Source organism: Vanessa atalanta, chromosome 15 (assembly GCF_905147765.1).
Source record: "Vanessa atalanta chromosome 15, ilVanAtal1.2, whole genome shotgun sequence".
Lineage (NCBI taxonomy): Eukaryota > Metazoa > Arthropoda > Insecta > Lepidoptera > Nymphalidae > Vanessa > Vanessa atalanta.
The window spans coordinates 185360-200619 of NC_061885.1; the positions used below are offsets into that span (position 1 = coordinate 185360).

At 36.1% G+C, this 15260-nt stretch overlaps 1 non-coding gene across 1 annotated transcript; it reads right to left on the reverse strand.

Moving 5' to 3' along the window:
- Positions 1–14586: 14586 nt before the first annotated feature.
- On the reverse strand, positions 14587–14659 carry Trnav-uac. Its single transcript has one exon. It is a non-coding gene; the product is annotated as a tRNA-Val (tRNA).
- Between the last annotated feature and the right edge of the window lie 601 nt (positions 14660–15260).

Here is a 15260-nt window from a genome sequence, read left to right on the forward strand (position 1 = left end):
TTTGAATAAACATGAACTTTTAATTATCTGGTATGGGATAAAAAATCTTGGTTATGCGTTAAAAAAAATGGCGGTCTTAAAAGTTCCCCTATTTAGTCAAATGTTAGCTTATGGCCTTAAGTCGGTTTTAAGACTTTGCCCACCAATAAACTCACTCACATATGCGATAACTCCTACAAAGCATTTTACTAAACAAAGGAAATAAACTCATAAATAAGTATATTGATAAGAATCGCATACAATTCTCCTCAAGCTGAGCACGAGCCATAAATCAGTTCAGAGCGAACAACAGACAGGGCGACGACTAGTGATGTATGTATCTGAAACCCCTGAATCATGAGATAAGGTCGGCTCTTTGTGTATTTGTATGTAAAACAATCGTCTTCCGTAAATATATTACCCAAAACACCGAAAATGTTTTTTTTATAAAGTAAGGTAAACATATCTACAACTTTTCCATATAAAACCACATACAGCTTATCAAACAAATAATAGGTACGGCTCCGAATACAATTTTTCGTTTAAACCTCTGTAAATCACAAAATAATGTACAGAATTCGTAGAGTATTTTCGTGGCAAACGTTTTACGCTGGCTTAACAATACATCATAATATTATAAATGCCCTTCATTTAATCAAACGTTTGATAATATAATGTACTGCGACGTATTATTGATTTACTGAACCATTTTATTGACTCGCCCCGGCTTCGGCTTCGCACGGATGCAATGCTGATATCAAATATACTTCAGAATGTCTTACAGCGTTCACAGTTTTTCAGCCATTCGACAATACAAACCGCTATGTCTCTGCATTTTAAATCTGTTATATCTTCGAAAATATTCATTAAAATTACATGCTGTAAAGGGCAACATTGATAGACAAATACCATTGCGAAATTTCTTGAAGACCTCTATACGCTGTACAAGTACAATACTGTAGTATATTATTTTAATCTATCTCGTAGGGTTCAGCCAACGTTTGCAATGTAAACGCAAAAAAAAGTTTATTTGCGACATCACTTTACTACTATATTGTGCATGTATTGTAATTATAAACCTTCCTCTTGAATGAATCTATCAATTATAGAAAACCGCATCAAAATCAGTTGTGTAATTTTAAAGCTCTAAGCACACATAGGGACAGACAGCGGTAAGCGACTTTGTTTTATACTATGTAATGGTTAGCATAACTATCGAATACTACCATTCGAACTTTCTCGAACAATAACTCATATTTATGACAAGAGCTTACTTTTGCCGCTACGGTGAACCATCGTTACAATATAAATACAAGCTTTAGAGGAACGACGACTTCGCTCTGCCGATTAAGCTTAGAGCATATTCCATTCCTCAGTCAGGAATGCAGTTAACGCGGGCGAGGCATTGTAGTCGCGAGTGAGCAGCGAGCTAATGAGCTCGTAATCAAGCACTCGCTGAAACTTAATAACTCGCAGACGTCACGACCGCCTTCATAATGACATTAATATGAGAATAATAATTCTGCAATTACGATTTTTCTTGTTATTTTTTTAATCAAACCCTTGCGGTTGCTTCTATGTCAAATTGAAATATTAACCTATTTGAAAATGGAACTACTGAGGTGAAAACATTATAAAATGTGTATTTCGTGAAATGATTCTTGTTCGCCTACTACTTTAGATTCACAGAGAAGTGCATAGCAACCTACTCTCAAAGATTAACAGATTATCAAATGTGTACGTTTGTATTTTATTTTAAATGAAATAACGATGTTAAAGAGCGATGTGGTCTGCGAGTATAAAAACAATTGCGCCATACGAGCCGACCTCGCTGACAGGACTGTCGCAATAAACAATAATTCCTTGTCCAATGCAAACAACTTGCCTGCGACCCACGGCTGCTTCGGCAGTTAATTAAAACTTGCTCATTGGCCGCCCCCCGTTGTCACTAATATTGCGGTTTGTTGGTTTTTTAGTGTTTCATGGACGCGATAATTTTTAGATCTTATCGTATTATCAACATGATGTGATATTTATATGCGGCAAAGTTTATTCGTTAACAGTCTGGTGCGCTCTTGTAAAGTTAACTTAATACAAATACATATTTGTGTACGCTGTAGACTATGAATATATAATTATGTAAGGAACTTCAACGGTCTGTAAATATGTTGCTTCTGAACTTAGTGAGAACTTTGCAGGATTTGGAACTTATTCTATCACGCTAAACAAAGAGACAGAGAGGGGAGTGCTCGTTAATTGCTAGTTAGTATTCCAGTGCATTCGATACCAGTGAGTTCCAAATACGCTCGCTTCACGGGGGAAAGTATTGTTCTGGTTTTTCAGTGAGACCAAAAAAAGGGTTCAATAATTGCAAACTATACCGTCAAACGGCAATATTTTCGACGTATTTTCTAAATCACTGTGATATTTCTTTCGGTGGGAGTGTCAATGGGGGAAGGTGAAAGGTTACTTTAATAGCTTATATGCTCATCCTCGTCGTGAACTCCTAACATAAATAAACTAGAAATTAATCCAATCCTGTTACATTGATCAGGGTCACCGTGCTGTGCAGTCATTCGTGAGGCGGTCTCTAAACAAGATTACTAACTCGGTTGACGATAATCGTCTTACACTACATCGATACATGCGAGCTATATATCGACCATTGACCTGCGACTCATTGATCTGTATGATACATAACATAAGGCTTACATTAGAACAGTGTTGATTGTCTGCATGTCACCTGTGAACGCCTCACTGCGTCCACTTACCCCAACTGTCACTCAGCGACTGCAATATACGCTGAAGGTAATGGAATAGATTTTATACACGAGTACGTGTTAATATCATAATAATGTGATACACTTTATTCAAGTTTTTTTTTTAAATCGTCTTTTTCTTTTATTTCTTCGAATGTAACTTTATAAAATATTCACTCAGCTGTTTGAAACTCTTATTCTTCTTATTCTTATTTATCAAAATGTCAGTGTCAACATGAACACATTACATGTACTTACTAAAACATATTATAAAGCGGATGAATACACTCATCTATCTCTTTCTGTCATCTGTAATCAGACATTTGAAAGAAGAAGACAAAGCCTTGTATTATTTATTATAAACCATAGAGATCTAAGTCCATTTTTGAATAAATGTTTTTTTTAGTAAACAGTTTAACATCCTTTTTTAAATTGTGTAGATCTGTCTTAGAAGACATATGGAAAAGGTGCTGTTAAGAATATGTTTAACTGGTTGAAACCTTTTTATAAGATCATCGATTAGTGATTTTACAGTAGGTACGCCAGAAGGCTATCTATATACGTGTAGAGTTTGTGTTGGATAGCTTTAAATTATAGAATATTAAGAGACATAGGATACGAGACCAAAGACAAACTCTGATAATAATACAGGCAACACCTACATAGTGGTCATCTCATTCCATCATTTAGTTGAATAAATAATTTTGATGTGTGTTGACATGTACATTATTAAAATATTGAACATTTTCACATTTCAGAAAGTAAATACCACTGAGTATATATATATGTATGTAATAATACGCACTAAACATTGAATAGAATCAAAACAAAAGGAAAAATAAAAAATAGTATTTATTTTGAAAAAAATCAAACAAGTACTACATACAACTGTGATACGAATAGTGTGCACGTGCGTGCGTAGTGTAGGACGTCCTCAGGCAGGGTGGAGTGACGATTTGCGCAAGACGGCTGGCAGGAGCTGGATGCGAGTTGCCGAAGAAAGACCATAGTGGCGTGCATTTGGAGAGGCCTATGTCCAGCAGTGGACGAATGATGTGTGTGTGTTTTTTGTGCGTGAACATTACATTATATAATTATAAATATTTTCGATATTTCTTAGTATAAAATAATGAAGTATTATTTCATTTACCCGGTTATAACTTTATCGATAAATATGTCCAGCTCGGATTGGCAACGGAGTCAAATGTATTTGAAATTGTAAGTACAATACAAACCGACGGTATTGTTAGAGGAAATAAAGGAATGCATACAATATTTCTATTGTGCCTCACCAAATGAAGAGCAGAGTACTGCAATTCAATACTTAATATAAACGAAGCCGAATGTCGATCACGACCGAGGCTTGCTCTACAACGACGATGATTTTACTTCTAAATATATGATATCCAAACAAAAAAGCAACTTCGGACAACAAAGATATTCAATAGAAATTCCATAAGAATTAGTTTTAATACATTACAAACACATTGACAAATTGAAATATAACGATTAATTTTCGAGCATTTCTCGATAATTATACAACATCATAAGTAAATCATGGATACGTTATAAAAATTTGAATTTTTATTTTACAATCTTATGAACTAGCTTATTCTTCCACAAATAATTAACTATTATTATTGGTAATATTTTTTAAATTATTCACATAAGAATTATATACATTAAGGCCTTAATCATATTAAAAAATATATATACTGTACAAATCTCTTCTCCTCTAAAGAAAAAGTAATAAAGCTTACTCCTCTACGCTGCTCCAGTGTGAATATCAAACTATTTTGCTATGGCTACCGATTTATTTTTGTAAAATGTGTTTGTGAGGTTTTGTTTATTGCTAATAAAATTTGGTCACTTTTAACAAATAGCGGAATAATTGCCTATATAAACAATGCATTATTTTATTTATTATTTTGTAAATATCATCGCTCATTTATTCAACAGTGTCTTTTGTTATTTTTCAACTTTCCAAGACAACAACTTCTTATAACTAATTTGAAATGTGTAACAAATTCGATATAAAATAACGAATATAAATAACATTTCTTATAATCGCATAATCAGTTATTATAAGTTACCTGTTATGCCTTAATTTATATCATGTAAGTCCGCGAGTGGCTCCCCGGAGCGCGCTACGGCATTGTGTCCGCCGGCGCGGGTCCGCCGCTACAGCTGATTAGCCGCCCATTGTACACGTCACCGAAACACACAACGACCGCTCCAACTTTAAATTACCTGCTCTAAATTTTATGACGCTGAAAATAGGGTTTCTTTCATTATAAAAGCAAATGGTAAAGAGTTCTCTGTATATGTTTATTTGTACACTAATATGGAGTAGATTCGTTCTGATTACTTCTGTTCACGATATGGGTTTTTGCGTGAGTTTTAACACGCAGTATATTTTAAGTACATCCAACAATGACCAGACCAAGAAATGCCATTTCGTTCTACGTTTGTTAGCTTGAAACAACAACTGATACATAATCATTAGGTATTTATAAAATGTTTGGCATAAAATCACAATCGGCTTAACGTTGCTGCCGCGCTCAGATTTGTATATTCACATTAATATATCTTAAAGTACACAACTTAAGATTTAAGAAAATGTAATGAAAATTCTCGTAACCAAAAGCTCTTATTTGGTAAGTCACGTTGATGATAAGTCTTTTTTAAATGACTCCTCAAAATCAAACACAAGGTCAAAATTCGCTTATATTCCGTAATTAGGCTACCATATTCGGAAAATAAGATCCAAACTCCAACTCTAAAATTCGTCTAATAGTTTAAAAGAAATTCAGCATAGACAATTAAACAGATAGACACTAGATAATCTCTCATAAGTTCACTATTCATATATTCTTTGTTTGAATTAATGTATGAAAACATAAAATACTGAAATAACGAGAAGAGTATTATGTAAATGAAAACATTCGAGGTCAAGTTTAATGAATAGTCGATGCGGCGCAGGGCGGAGGTGCAGAAGATATCGTGCCGACGCCGAGGCGGCGACCGTGCGCCCCGTGACACGATAACCTTGATACTGCAATCTGTGCCTTCTATACGATGCCAATGATTAAAATCTTGTGAACGCTTAATGGTATCCATACATTATATATAATAGCTTAATCCAACTAATTAATTCTTAGTAATTTAACTCAAATTAATTTGTACAGTTAAATATAACAAAAAAAAAAATATTTATGTAATACTTTTAAAAAAAAATTGTACCACAGAATATTTACTATTTCTTGCAACGTCAGTGCGTCGCAAACCATAGGAAGTAATATATTATACCCCTTGTGCCGTTGACATACGCGACCCTCAAATGGAATCCAGCAAAGAAGAGTATTGGCGAGAAAATAAAAGCAAAGTAGGTACTAATTTTGCACAGAGGCCTACAACGACAACCGAGCAAAATTCTCGTAAAACCTAAACCTGACCAAATTGAATCTCGAACGCAATAAGGTACCACGGATCACAGATCCATAAAGATACATAACGCGGCACTAAACACGATCCCGCGACGAGCCGATATCAACTCTCGCTTCGGATACGTTTGTGCCGTAAATACACGTGACCGAGAGAACATAACAAGCGCGGTATTGATTCCGTCTCTCGCAATAATTAGAGCGTTAGCTCATATTTATGCATCATCTTTGGCAGGTTTTTCTCGTTGCTGTAGTGGTCTCAGTGCTGATACTAAATTGCGAAAGGTAAACGTATCAAGCTTTCATCAATATTAACTACTAGATAGAAGTGAAGTGAAGTGTAGTGAGAGATTTATTTGGGTGAGACAGAAACATGATTTTTTAGCCTCGACCCGCGCCTGTATTTACTCGCCGCTCGGAGCAGCGCCATGAAAGCCCACAATGGAACGACTGCCGCGTCACACGATGTTTCCGCTCGTTACGGCTTCTCGGACGCAAACACCGAGATAAATCTTCTTTATTGCGAACTCAGCCTCACTCGCTACCAAAATATGGTTGTATTGCGCGCCCCTCGCTGACGAGCGACTGAGGAAAATGTGTATAAACTTCGAAACATTGATGATATTTCATATATTTAGACTAACAAATGATCAAAACTGTGAACCTTGAAAATAAATATAAGGGCTATAATAACAATAATACCTTAACAATGTACGAATGCTTTGTATGTGCATTCCTAGTCGAGCTTGTACGGGCCGGTAGTACATCTCCTTAAAAGTAATTTCAAATATAATACATCAACTTAAACATAACTTATTACCTATTTGTCCAAATGTATGGTTGTCTTGATACCTTCCTCGATGATTAACAATATTTTGTTTGTGAAAAAAAAATATCTGAAAGTCACATGAAAATTAACAAATCTTTGGAGCTGCTGTTGATAAATATTTGCCAAATGTTTCTGTTGCTAAACTAATGCAAAGTTACTTCTAACGTCCATGCCCTACTGCAACACTAGGGAGGCTTGCATTCAAATACTGATAACAAATTGTTCTTATAAAAAGACGATACAAAACTGCTTGATATCCTACTTAAATAAATAGTATTTTGACTGTAACTTGTCCAACGCAGTATCCGAACTCGCAGCCCACAATAATATGCTTATAAGCTAACCACGAAAACAACGAGGTAGCTTAGCAAACGTATGTTATAACGTAACATTTGTACGTTTACTTGTGCAAATGTAATGTATTCCGTAGCCGCACTAGTTTTGTAAATACTTTTCCAAACTCTTCAGTATATTGGAAATCGACGAAAAATCGTATATTTATACTGACGCTCGACTTCCACTGGCTTACTCGATGTTTTTTTTTCGAGCGGAGCTGGTATCGTTCGTGAAATTGGTTTGAATCCGTACATAACAACACCTAGCTCTCAGCGAGTTACGAGTACATTTTGACGACTGCCAAACTACCCGTTTGGCATCAACCACCACGCCGCCGGCCGCATGCACCGTGAAATTAATCTCTGTGAGTATCTGTGTATATCAGAGCCGAATCAAAACAGGGGATTATTTATGAAAATCTACTGCAAAGTTTATTTTGTACATATATTTTTTTCTACTGCAATGTTTATTGTTAATGTTGGACGGATTACTATTAATCTGTACTAATATTATAAATTCGAAAGTAACTCTGTCTGTAACCTCTTTACACTTAAACCGCTGCACCGACTTAGATGAAATTTCGAATGGAGATAGGCTACTTTTTTGCTAATTCTAATAGTGGGTGGCGGTTTGTGTGTTTTTTGTAAAGGTTTATAAATTTTGAGCGAATAAAGCCGCAGTTTCAGCTTAATAAAATGAACTTTAATAAATTTTAAAAACACGAATGGCAGTGTAGTGTACAGTATTCGTGAGAACAAATAGACGAGCACAAACATTTGGGTTTTACGAGAATTTGTTGTAGATTTCCACTACGCATCAGTTGGCTCTTTGATCTGGCAACAAGTAATTGTATTCTCGTCCGAATTACAGGTTTTACGTACATGCACAGTTAAAAGCAAGGCAGAACGATCCACCTCACAAATGAGATTATACGTCTCAACATACAGTCACAACTAAATTTCATGATGGGAATTATTATTCCAAATTTGTGAAAATCATCTGACCTACTTGTGGCACAATTTTTATTTGTACATATATTTTAACTGTTTGTTTTCGCTTGTAGTCGATAGATTCCCGTCGCTTATGAAGCCTTACCGCGATCACGTGTTCTTAACCCTTAACCCTTCACTGGGGCTATATAAGCGAATAATCAGATACAATCCGAGCTGTATTGTTTGCAGAATAATGCAACAAACACCTTCGGTTGAGTGAACAGAGCTACGTATAATGTGTTCTGAGAACAATGTCGACATTACCCTCAATCACTGGGCTTAGTGCGCCTCGTGTCGAACAATGACTTATTACATGGGATGCGTATTTCTCCGTGCCGTATTATCTGTGTACGCATTATAAACTGTTATGAATTGTTGTGAATTTACATACTCAGACACACATTTATTTTAAAAAATTGGTGGTCAGACACATATGTCACCGGTTAGTGGGTGATCGCCACACATCACAGATCATAGTATTGGCAATGTAAAAAATATTAACAATTTATTATATCGCTAATGCGCCACCAACCTTAAAATTTAATTTCATAGGGCTTGTAGTTATACTGGCTCATTAACAACCTGTAAATTTCCCACTGCTGGGCTAAGGCCTCCTCTCGCTTTGAGTAGAATGTGTGGAGCATCTTCCACCAAGCTGCTCTAATGCGGGTTAGTGGATCCACATGTGACAAAAATTCGTTGAAATTAGACAGATGCAGGTTTCCTCACGATGTTTTTCTATCTCCCATGGAAAACGAGATGAATTATGAACACAAATTTAGCATATGTAAATTCAGTGATGCTTGATGGGTTTGAACCCGCAATCATCGGTTAAGATGCACGCGCCTTAACCTAAACACTGGGCCATCTCGGCCCTCTCGGTACTAGGCTCACTCAACCTTATAACCAGATCATAATAATACTAAATATTGCTATTAGCATTAGCATTAGCATTAGCAGCCTGTAAATTTTCCCACTGCTGGGCTAAAGGCCTCCTCTCCCTTTGAGGAGAAGGTTTGGAGCATATTTCACCACGCTGCTCCAATACGGGTTGACGGAATACACATGTGGCAGAATTTCGTTGAAATTAGACACATGCTGGTTTCCTTACGATGTTTTCCTTCACCGCCGAGCTCGAGATGAATTATAAACACAAATTAAGCACATGAAAATTCAGTGGTGCCTGCCTGGGTTTGAACCCGAAATCATCGGTTAAGATGCACGCGTTCTAACCACTGGGCCATCTCGGCTCATTGCTATTAGGCAGCTGAATATTAGAGGAGTGGGTAAGAACCTAGACGGGCTTGTACAAAGCCCTTCCACCAAGTACATAACCAAACTATAAAATACAACACAAATGTACAATACAAAGATAAAAAACTAGCATTTATGGATCCGAGACGGCAGGACCAGCTAAAGAGTGCTGACACACATGTGTTTGCCGACGAAGACCAACGAGGCAGGCAATCGTTCGTGCGGGAACATTCGTATTACGAATCACGGTGATTCAGTTTCTGTACATGAAGCGCCTGGCGGTGTGAAGTGTTACATTCCTAATGTTGAGCATGACCGACCGCTGCAATATTCGTTTTAACTCAGTCCATGATGACACATTCGTTTAAGAGCTAATAGAGCTTGTACACAATGTGCAAGCGACTCTTATATGACCATATAAGTATACCCAGTTGTCAGTGTTCGTTTTTTGCGTATCGATTCTTAAAATCGACTCACCTCAATGAATAGTTTTTACTTAGACTTTCGATAAGTAAGTAATTTGTAATGCTTCTATATTTGAAATGTTTTTGAATTTGGAATTGATGAAAAAGGATTTGCTCTCTTCACCAATCAATTAATACGCACTATTCTAATAGTAGTAGTAGTTATTTTTTTTTTATTAGCAATTACAAAAAAATTAGATTTGAACCATGCTCAAAATAAAAATCAATTTAATAAAAATAATAATGAAAGTGAATTTACCTTTTGACAATTTTTGGTAAAATGAAAAAAAATCTTTGTCTCTTGCCCGTTTTTCTCGGCATTTACATACATTCCGAACCGTCATATTAAGTTCGTACTCGTAATCGTACATGATCATTCAAAAAATCTCAAAACAATCTCAAACCAAAATGTTTTCATTTTATACCAACTTTAATTATATTCAAAGCTTCATTTTCTTTAATGACAATAATCTTTTAAAATTTTTGTTATTTAAAAAATTGTCAATCCGCCAACAGAAACTCATAAACACGAACACATCAATGAATGCCATCTGCGGCACGTAATGCCTGAATTTGCGTATCGTCAGAGCATATTCTGGTTCGCCTAATTTTACAATAGAAATGTCCTCGTTTCAGATCGCTGATTTGACTTGTCCGGTTGAAACAAATATTTGTTTAGGCCGTGCGGTGTATTTCTCGGAGTCTGATTGTGTCGTTTATTCCTTGACACAGGGCGAGCCCCAAGTTTGAAGAGGCCGTTGAATATAAATTAAGTAATACGCAATAGCTTAAGCCTTACGTATTATAAATTAATCAAACTAATTATATTATAAGGAGGTTAGTTTAGGCTGTTACACGTCATCATTGCGTTTAAAATGAGACAAACAACATGTTACTTTCACCAGCTCTTCTCTAGTTAGGGTATTTTAGTAGCCTGTGGTAGTTTTGACAATATACATTTTGATATTGGTAGGCTATAGGACAAATAGACCAACTGATGGTGATTGATCTCCACCGTACTTACATATTGGCGCTGTAAAGAATATTGTCAATTTTTAGCTTTGCCAATGCGCAGAGCAACTTGGGGAGCTAAGACGTTATGTGTCCTCTACTTGTAATGACCTGAGCCACTGACACTGATATGAGCAACGAATGATAAGTATTGCAGTTTGGCGACAAAATATCCAATTATTTGTGCATAGCGTTATCACTTTATATAAATACATATTATTTTAAACGCTTTTTAGATAAATATTTAATTAAAATTAATGCAATTTGATTTTTATTGAATACAAAAAATTGGAAAAAATTCAATCCTAGTAATATGTACGAAAACACCACCGCCCGCCCCCCCTCTCCCCTTCTAATGTGGGCGAAACCATGACCAGGAACTAATTTAACAAAATCTTCAATTCACGATTCCAAAGCTAGTAAGTGCCTACTTGAACTAAGTATATTTTGTTTTTAATATTGCAGGTCACAGGCACAAAGTACGCTCTCAATTGAGCTGGACTAACTAATGTGGACGGTAAGTGCTGGTGACCTCAACTAAAGCGCCGTCATATCTCACCCCCCTATTCCTTATTCTCGCGGGAGTTCTTAAAAGGTTTCGCTACTTAAAAACTTAGTTCAATCATTTACCTTGCATAATTTGTATAGGGCACTTTTACTAAATTGTTTTTGACATGTTCGTGTGGTCATGAGGAAAATTCTAAAATACTGAAAGTAAATATTGAAAATTTATTCCCACGTTATTATATGTTATGTCATTATCAAGTGCGTTACTTAAAGTTTCGGTGAATATTAGTAATCAAAATCAAAATGTAAAAGCCTACTTGAATAAAGTATTTATTAATAATATAAAGTTATTATTAATAAAGTATTTATTCAAGTAGGCTTTTACAAGCACTTTTGAATCGTCATTTTAAAAACTATTCTTAGAAATAAGACCAGAAGTTATTTTTTTAAATACAAATTTATTTACTCTACCCTCAAGAAAACAATTTACAAAACAAATCTACTTTGAAAGCAATTAAATTTAACAAACCAAAATTAATTTAAACGAAAACTAATAATGAAACACCTCTGAAGCTATTACAAAAATTACGGAACAATCTAACAAAAAAACCCAACGGACAGAATGACGTCGCCGAGATGTTGACCCGATAACAGCCGAACAGCCAAGAGAGCCAGCCAGAGTCTCGCCTCAGCGCCGATGCAAAAGTAAAGCGCCGCACGGTATTGCTCCGTTCTCGTGTTGCTATCCCTTCCACCTGACGTCATCGCGCCGATGTACTAGGTTGAGAGGGATTTTCCTCTAAGACTATATTAATTAAAGTTCGGAACACCGGTTAAAGTTCGGAGCACCGAAGTAGAACACCGGTTCGGAATGTAGATTTTACCGAGAAGAACCGGCAAGAAACTCAGTAGTTAATCTTTTTCAACATCTGAAATATATCACGTTGGTTAAATACAATTATATATGTAATTATCATCTATATAATCTTGTATCGAATAATATGCCTTCTTTACCAATGTTTTTTTACAAATGATTTGAATTTATAAAACGGCATAAAGCATTATAAAATATACTAGAAATTTCCTCGTCTACACACACCGGCAGCGTAACTGCAAGCCCCCCGTTGTTGCACATATCCATGAGCGGTGGTAGTCACTTTCCATGAAGTTGAGGCAACTTGACAAATTGACACTTTACTGCGAGCTGCTAGTAATAAGCATTTTATCAGCATTCGAAACTGCAGTCTTGAAACACCAACGAGACAGTTAGTCTCTCACGCTAGAACAATTCATATTTTCAATCAAAATTAAATGCTTTATTCAAGTAATGACTAGTTCGGAATATAGATTCTACGAAGAAAGGACAAAAAATAGAATTTACAGATTAATTATATCATTAACAAAAAAAAAAAACTGAAATAAAATAAACAAACGAACAGTTCAGAAGCCGATTTGAAAAAGTTAAACGAAGTGATAAAACTGTACCCTCAGTAATGAATCACCGACGAAGCAGAACAGTGCCACTCATTTAACGAGTTGATGTTAAATGTGTAAAGTTTGCAATTAATCGATCCTTTGAGACGTCCGCGGAGAGCTGGCGAACATCGTCCCGAAAGTTCGCGTAATGGAAGGAGGATCAATCAACCGCGCGATCACTTCACGAACTACTTTGCTTAACTTGACTTAATCGTTTGTATGTACATAATTAGACGCTTAAGATCAACTAACTCAAGTTAATACGGGACACCTCGGACAGATTCTGAATCGGGTTACGCTAAGCCAACTAGTAGTTTTGAATGCAAGTAGGTTTCTTAAAGGCACTTTTGATTCGACATTACATGAGATAATCAATAAAATTAAAGGTAGCACTGGTTCGAAATATAGATTGTACTGCGAACAAACTGGCCGGCACGCAAAAAAATCTTGAGTGAACTTGATGACATAAAATATACTTGGTTGTAAAGCTGTCTGCAAGCCCGTCTGAGTAGGTATCGCCCACTCATCACATAATCTTACAACAAAAAGCAATACTAAGTATTGTTGTGTTATGGTTGCAAGGGGAAATGTGCCTCGCTACTCGAGCCTCCCAGGTGTTTTATGCCGGCGGTCAGCAGCGGAGCCTACATCTTATCCGCCGCAGCATCAGCTTCGTTGACGCCCAGCCTCCAGTGGCGGACTCGGGGGAGTTCGCCACATTCCCACGTGGAGGATGAGGGATAAGGCGCGCGTGGAGGATGAGGGTAAGGCGTAGGGTTTACAATATTTCGATAGTTAACAATCTCGCGAGATAGATTATAATCTAACGGTATTTACAATTTCACCGTGGCATATACACAAATTATTTAAATTGTAGTAATTGTTCGACAAAAATTCACTACACTAGAGTTTTTTATGGCACATTTATCAGCGATAGTCATTTAACAAGCAATAAAAGTAACTCTCAGTCCGATCACGTTTCGTTATCTCGTCGATGTTTGATAGTTATAACGGCTAATGTCACTTAGTACGAGTAGGTAGGCGAGCAGCAGGTGCCGCTATCCGCAGCTCGACCCAACTTATAACGAAGTTTCAAATCTTAAATCTCTTTCTAACGCTACGTGCATACATAACCACAAACTTAAGTTTTGAATTCGATTTTTAATATTTATTATATCATATATCTACCATTCATATATTGTATAATGATTTTTGCATTTGTGTGTCAATCACGTATATGGCTATATCCTATTATTTTTATTAGTTCCATCGATCCCTCCCCCATTTTCTTATTTAATGCCTAACAAGCGGGAAATATCTAGTTAAATACATATCATTTTAATATACTTTATCTGTACTAATATATGAGTACAGTTATTTTCTAATGCCTCAATGAAAAACAAGCTAAGCCAGTACTGATAAATCGTATTCCAAAGAGTCAGCATGTTTCATATATATTATTATCATAGCAGTGCCTGCACTTCGCAGTTTCACACATACACAAAATAATAGCAATATTTAATTTATAAAAAGCTATGATTCCGGCCAGGATCGAACTGGCGGCCTTCTGCGTGTAAAGCAGATGTGATAACCACTACACCACGGAACCAGATGATAAGATTACTAATTTTGCGTACTTCAACATAATATTAAACGCGTAATACATGAGACAACATAATCCTCAACAAATAATTAAAATCAATTAAACAAATTCTTGTTAAATAAATAATACTTTGTATACCAAGTTAAGAACTCTGAAAACATTAAATTACAAGGTGTACCATTATAAAGCACACCGATGGCAAATCCAGTTCTGGGTAGGATACTAAGGATGTGGTAATATTTTATATCTCAACAAAGTTTTGGAAAAGCAATCGAACCTTTATCCGACACGTCATATCTAATTCTTAACCTGGTGACACGGCTCCGGGCAGACCCGTCTGGGTGAGAGTCACTTCTTAAGTAAAAGGAACGGATTTTTTGAAGAGATCACGCAATTTTTGAAAGAAGCTTTGTTTCAACTTCGACATTACTATTGACGATTGACGAATGATGATTATTTTCATTGTCAAACGGTCCACCGTCAAGTGGTCACCATTGCCCATAGACATTGCCACTGTAAGGAATATTAACCAATCCGTAAATTACTAATGCGCCATCAACCTTGGTAACTGAGATGTTACGCCCCTCTTACCTGAGGTAACACTAGC